Below are 7,583 nucleotides of genomic sequence, written 5' to 3'. Positions count from 1 at the left end.
CTGCCATATTGCCTCTAATCTTTGAAGTCATCAGCATCCTGCCATCTGACCTGTCACCCCTGGATTCATTCCCCTCTCCAGTTGTCATCTTGTGGGCTTTCTGCTATCTTGTGTTCATTAGCCCTGGAAGCTACTTGGGTCAGGAGAAATCTCCAGGTTAACAATTGACCCATTGACTTGGAACCTGCGTGGATTCAGACTATCCCACTACTACAACTGTTTGAGTCATTTTCTTAATATCAATTATACATACACACAAGCATCAACCACTGTTTTTGCTTCTCTAGATGTATTAGTTCAGGTAGAGTAGAAAAACAAATTCATAGAGACTCGTGTACATATAAGAAAGAGGCTTATATAAAAGAGCAATTGAATATTGAGAAAACGTCTCCGCCCAGTCCAGATCAAGTCCGTACATGCAATATTAGCAATTCATCATTCATCTAAATGTCCTCTTTGAATAATTATAATATTAGTATCAGTTATAGATTTTCAGTTTTGCTACGGATGGTGGTTATTTCCAATATCTTCAGATCCCTTAAGGGTTGCATTCCCATTTTATAGATAGAGGTATGGGGGATTAGAAATATTAATAAAAGAAGAAAGTTTATTTACAACCTAAGCTATTTACCCAGCTTAAACAATCTGTCAAACAGATAAACATTTTCAGAAATAAAAACAGATTAAAAGTTTGGCTTCCATACATCATTGAAAATAATAAAGAGTGTGCCTCATCAAGAATAAATGTGAACCTAGAAACACAGATTGGAATGAAATGAAAGGAGTTATGAGAAAGGGGTGTGTGTATCCAAAGTGGTATTAATTTTTAAACCAAACCTTAAAATATGCCTTAGTTAGAACTTAATCATAACACCTGTAAGAATGGCACTGTGGTTGTTACATAATCTGGTGTCAATCTGAGGATTGAGAGTGAAGGGGTGGAGTCTAGCCTGTCAATCATTGTACAGCCAATGAGGCCTCTGTGTGGGTATGGCGTTATCCTGAGAATTCTGGGAACTCCTGTATTTCTTCCTTGAAGGCTGGAGACTCTCTCTTCTCACTCCCTTGGAGACTCTCTACTGACAAGGCTGACTCCCTGTGAAACATCCCTGAAGAGAAGCCACATGGACCTACCTGATGCAGTCAGGGTCCAGAACCCTGGACCTAGAGAAGTCACATGGAGACCCCTGCCTGCACTGAGATGCTTACAATGCCACTGGATCCCCAAGACTTCCCACCCACTGGCCTGTGATCTTCCTGCATTCGGCATCATTGCATGTGTTTCCGGAGTAGGAAGAAGACTTTATAGATTGGTATCAGACATATGGGCTAATACCAGACTTATGGACTTGATCTGTCCTGAGCTGGGTTGTTTTCTCTATATTCAATTACTCTTGTATATAAACCTCTTTCTTATTCACATGTGAGTGTCTATGGATTTGTTTCTCTAGTCTACCCAGACTAACACAGGCACAGAACTGGATAGTGTTTTATTCTATTGTACACAGGTTCACTATGAATTGGAACAAATTTGAACATATCTAGCAAGCACGAACAACTAGTATTCCAAATGGCCATCAACCACATGGCATAATAAAGAAAAGAAGATGAAATTTTAAAAGAATTCAGTTTTAGGAGGTAGATATATTATCCTATTTTTTTTTAATATATCATGCATGCCCATAAATTGTTACACCCATTGATAAAAAATATTATAAAATAAACATCACCACTCCCAAACTCACTGCCATCAAGTTGATTCTAAGTCAATGACCCTTTGGACAGGGTAGAACTGCTCCTGTAGCTTCTAAGGCTGTAACTTTTTATGGAAGTTGAAACCCCCATCTTTTTCTCACAGAGAGGCTGGTGGTTTCAAACTGCTAACTTCACAGTTTGTAGGCCAACATGTAAGTAACCTACTATGCCAGGGCTCCTCTCTATTACAAATAAGTATGGATAAAGAAGATTTGATGAATACATTAAGTTTGATCAGGCAAGGAGACAAACAGATGTAAATCCTTAAGGCAAATGAGCAAGACTCATAGTAACAATGCTAACAACATTCTCTCCTGACTGCAAGTTCTAAAAGTAGCATGTCAATTTTAATTCACATTTCAAGCTCACATAGGACTAAGGAATAAGAGAAAGTCTGGTATTACACAGAATTAAGTTTTTCAACACGCAACTAATCAAAAATCAAACTCTAAAATGACAACAAAATATAAACTTGATTCAGATTCAAAGCAACCCTATAAGAAAGGGTAGAAATTTCCCTGTGGATTTTTGAGAGTATAACTCTTCATTGGAGTACAAAAGATAGCTACTACTTAAGACTATAGGTATATAAGTCCTTTAATGAGGTATTTTAGAATCTATTAGAATACTGTTACACAAAAAGAATAATCCATTTTATTTTCCACAGGAAGTTGCTGTGTGAGGAAGGGTTGACTAGAGAAACAAATCGAGACATTTATACATGTGGAAGCAAGAGCTTTATATCAAGAGGTAATTAGATGTTAGGAAAACATCCCAACCCAGTCCAGATCAGTGATACTAGTCCACAAATCCCTCTTCAGACTCATGCAACCACACGCAATGATGCAGAATGTAGGAAGATCACAGGCCACTTGGTGAAAAGTCTTGCGTCTCCAAAGGCGGTGGCTGCATCTCCAGAGCTCCTGCAGGTCTCCACAAGTCTCATTCACAAGAAGGTGAAGGCAGAGAGAGGGGAGCTTCCCGGAACCGTCCTTATGAGGAGGTCACACCCACAAGGAGGCACCATCCGGCTGAGACCTCATTTGACAGGCTAGATGGCACCCCGACAGTTCATGTTGACATGACACAAAATCATGTCGCTACCACGGCTGCAATAGGAGCCCTTGGGGTAGCTGCCACTGGGTGCTGATGGTGGTGTGGGCTGTGTGGTGGGCTGCCAACCACAAGGGCAGACTTTAAAACCCATCAGCTGAACTGTGGAAGATGGATGAGGTTTTCTGTGCCCATGAAGATTTTCTTTGTGGGAGTTATCCACAAGGGCAATTCTACCCTTCCCTATAGTCACTATGGGTCAGAGCTGACTTGATAGCAGTGAGTTTTGTTGATATTGTTTTATTGCTTTATTTTTTAAATCATTTTATTGGGGAGCTCGTACAACTCTTATCACAATCCATTCATATATGTATTGTGTCAAGCACATTTGTACATTTGTTGCCATCATCATTCTCCAAACATTTGCTTTCTACTTGAGCCCTTGGTATCAGCTCCACCTTTTTTCCCCTCCCTCCCCCACCCTCCCTCCCTTACAAACTCTTGATAATTTATAAATTATTATTATGTTTTCATGTCTTACACTGTCCAATGTGTCCCTTTACCCACTTTTCTGTTGTCCATTTTCCAGGGAGGTGGTTATATGTAGATCATTATGATCAGTTCCTCCTTTCTCCCCCACCTTCCCCTTCCCCTCCTGGTATTGCTACTCTCATTATCGGTTGGTCCTGAGGGGTTTATCTGTCCTGGATTCCCTGTTGATGTTGTTGTTGTTTTAGTTAGAGTTAGATGTCATCAAGTCAGCCACTACTCATGGTGAACCCATACACCACGGGATTGAACCATTATGATTCATAAGGTTTGCCTTAGCTAGTTTTTAGACAGAGATCAACAACCCTCTCTACAAAGTTCTTCTTAGTCTGTAAACTCTGCTGAAGCCTTTTAAACATCATATAAGCAAGCAAACCTCCACTGAAGGAAGAATTGAACCCAGGTATGAAATAGCCCTGGTAGTGTAGTGGTTATGAGTTGGGCTGTGATCTGCATAGTGGGCAGTTTGAAAGCACCAGCAGCTCCACAGGAGAAACACCGGACTTGCAACTCCTGTAAAAGGAGTCCCAGAAACCCACAAGGGTTCACTATGGGTCACCATAGACTCAATGGCAGTGAGGTGTGTGTGTGTGTGTGTGTGTGTGTGTGTGTGTGTGTGTTTCAAGATCCCACATGAAAGGCTAGAATTTTATTTTTGAAGCACCATTGACCCATCTATTCTGAGTCCCAAGCCCATTGCCATCAATTGACTCTGACTCACAAGGACCCTAGGCAGGGCTTCCAAGGATGTGAATCTTTACAGAAGCAGGAGAGTCTCATCTTTGGGCACTGTGAAGTAGCTGGTGGGTTTGAAATCCCATCCTTGTGGTTAGAAGTGCAATGCTCACCGATAGAGGTACCAGGGCTCCTTCAACTCTGACAAGACAGAGATTATTCTGTGGCTGCAAGAACAAACCATAGAACAATTCCACCACTTTGAAAACCCTGATGATAATAAATGAAAATGGTGCTATAACATTAGAAGGTTTTGCTCACCTGAATCACAATCTTTAATCTCAAAAAAAATTAAATCATGTTTATAAGTTCTTGTGTCATTCAAAGGAGTTTAATAAACCAGAGTGTTAAGGATTAAACTGTGTCCTTCCACACACAAAAAAATAAGGGTTAGAGTCTCAATCCCTCTGCCTGGAAAAGAAGCCTTAGTGGTGCCACAATGATGTACTGTGGTCCTTCAGGGCAGTGAATGATTTACGATGACTTTGTAGCCTTTGTCTCTGTCCTCACCCACCAAACAACTTTCCCCTGATATGTCTAAGTCATAAGGAGAGAGCAGATACTGATTGCATTATACAATTCAGCTGTGAGTGATTACCATCCTGCTGGGTCTAAATTGATCCAGCCCAGAAGTAGCAAAGGGGAATTCAATAGCAGCAAGAATCAGGAGTGGAGTGTGTCCCGGGGACCCTGAGCTACCTGTGCAGTGAACCTCTTTGATCTAGGAGACAGCTTTGGCACAAGAAGAGTAACAGAGAAGCAGCAACAGCAGAACCAGAAGCCAGAAAATGAGACGGAATTGTAGACTTCCCAGTCCACGAACAAATAAAGCTGAGTGTGCTGGGGCAGGAGTTTGACTTGTGGTGTGCGATACCTCTGGGTCTGCTGACCCACGGAGTTAGGGACAAGTGCCTTCAGGTTGTGGTTTACTAGGGTTTGATGCCTCTAGGCACTTAATTCAGGAAGCTGGGTGTGCTGACCCATAAGGGAGCTGGAGCGGAGTCTCTTTGGGGTAAAAGAATTTTGTCACATGTCCTCACTGAACCATTATGTCGTGAGCATTTCGCATCTGAATTGTTTTCTGCTAACTTCCCTAATAAACCCCATGCTCAGAAGTATTATCTGTGAGTTTCCGTGTGGCCGATGCAGTGAGTTATCGATCATAATAAATGGCAGTGAGTTTGGTGTCTTTTTTAGCACTAAAACCCGAGACTGCTTTGTGAGATAGATGAGCTATTTACCGTAAAGTTAGAGGTTCAAATCCATGCAGTGACTCTACTGGAGAGGAGACCTGGCTATCTGCTCCCATAAAGATGAATGAACTCAGTACGGCCCACTGCCAACTCACAGCACCCCTGTCAGGAAGAGAACTGCTCCTTAGATCCTCTGAGGCTGTGGATCTTAAGGAAGCAGACAGCCTTATCTTTCTCACTGGCAGGGGCTGGTGGATTTGAACTACTAATGTTGTGTCTAGCAGCTCAACACTTAACCCACTACACCACCAGGGATCCTTCCATAAAGATTAAAGCCTAGGAAAGCTGTTCTGGTCTGTCCTATGCATGATAATTGCATGGGCGTGAAATAACAACATACCTGTGAATAGAATCCTTCTTGGAAACAGGGCTATTACTGAGGCCATGTCAGCATAGTATCACAGCAACACACAGCCACCACCGTATGAGAAACTGACAGACAAGTGGTGGGACATAGGATTATACACAGAAGCAAGCACAGACCTGTAAAGATAGAGGCAACAAAGGAATGCCCAGGCTACCAACATGGAAGGGATTGATATGGTTGAGACCTCTATGCAGACAGTTATCATCCTGAACTTTGAGACAATAAATTTACTTTTTAAAGATACCTGTTTGTAGTATTTTTGTTACAGTAGCACTAAAATCCTCCAACGGTCTGTCACTTTGTCATACGGTGGGGCTTGTGTGTGGCTGTGCTTCTGGAAGTTATGTCACTGACATTTCAAATGCGAGCAGGGTCACCAGAGTGAAAAGGTTTCAGCAGAGCTTCCAGACTAAGAACAGACAACGAAGAAGGAATTGTCTGCCCGGTGTGGAGGAAGTAGCCCCTGAAAACCTTTAAGCAGACAGCTGCTGAAGGCCAAAGAATGGAAGCTGTAGATTGTTGGAGATATCATGATGGGAAATGGGCCCCTCTGGTGGAGGGCACTCAAGATGTAACTGAGGAGGAACTGCTTTCTCCGAGGGGAGTTGTCCAGGGTGATGTGATTCGGGTAAGATTTGTGGGAGTGGAGTCTTTGGGATCCTCATTTGGTGACGGGTCACAACACAATTAGGAACAACTGCAAACATTTACTGATGATCAGAACTTGGAACATATGAAGGATGAATTGGGGAAAACTGGATGTCATGAAAACTGGAATATGTAAAGATCAATTTCCTAAGCATTAGGGAGCTGAAATGGACTGATATTGGCCATTTTGAATCAGATTTATTATTTATTTTGAATCAGATTTATTATGCTGGGAATAACACAATCGAGAAGAATGGCATTGTGCTCACTGTCAAAAAGGACATTCCAAAATGAATCGTGAAGTACAATGTTGTCTATGATAGGAAATCCAATGAATACAATTATTTAAATTTATGCACCAATCACAAAACATAGTGACTTCAGTCAGAAATTGATCACACATCCAGTCAAGATGCATTGATAATTGTTGGCTATCAGAATGTAAAAGTTGGAAATAAAGAGGAAGGGACAGCCACTGGAAAATATGGACTTGGTGACAAAAATGAAACGAGGTCAAATGATAAAGCTTTGCAAGATAAATGACTGGTTCATAGGAAATACTTTTCAACAACACATGTGTTGACTATATAGGTGGACTTCTCCAGATGGAATACACAGAAATCAAACTGACTACATCTATGGGAAGAGACAATGGAGTAGCTTAGTGTCAGCAGCTATAACCAGGTCAGGAGCTGATCGTGGCACAAACCATCAATTGCTTATATGTAAGTTCAGGTTAAAGCTGGAGAAAATTAAAAGGAGTACACAACAACCGAAACACAACCTATCTCCATCTCAATAACATATTTGAATCATTGAACACTAAAGGCAGAAGACTTGATGAGTTAAGGAAGGACATTAACTTCAATCATGAAAAGTAAAAGGTCTTTAAAGAAACAGGAATGAAAGACAAGATCAAAGTGTACGTTAAAAGAGACTTTGAAACTTGCTTTCAACCTGAGTAGCTAACGAAAATGGAAGAAATGATGAAGTCAAAGAGCTGAACAGAAAATTTCAAAGGGCTGTTCAAGAAGAAAAAGACCAATATTATAATGAACTGTGAAAGGCCTACAGTTAAAAATATCAAAAAGAAGAACATGCTGAGCATGTCTTAAAGTGGAAGAACTCAGGAGGAAAAAATTCAAGCCCCGAGTGGCAATCTTTAAAGATTCCGTGCATCATTCACAACACTGAATGCAGGAAGCACTCAAAGATGATGGAAA

The sequence above is a fragment of the Echinops telfairi genome, unplaced genomic scaffold, assembly GCF_000313985.2.
Source record: "Echinops telfairi isolate 266 unplaced genomic scaffold, ASM31398v2 ScPeMD7_7459;HRSCAF=8497, whole genome shotgun sequence".
Classification (NCBI taxonomy): Eukaryota; Metazoa; Chordata; class Mammalia; order Afrosoricida; family Tenrecidae; genus Echinops; species Echinops telfairi.
Note: the sequence above shows the minus strand (reverse complement) of the source record.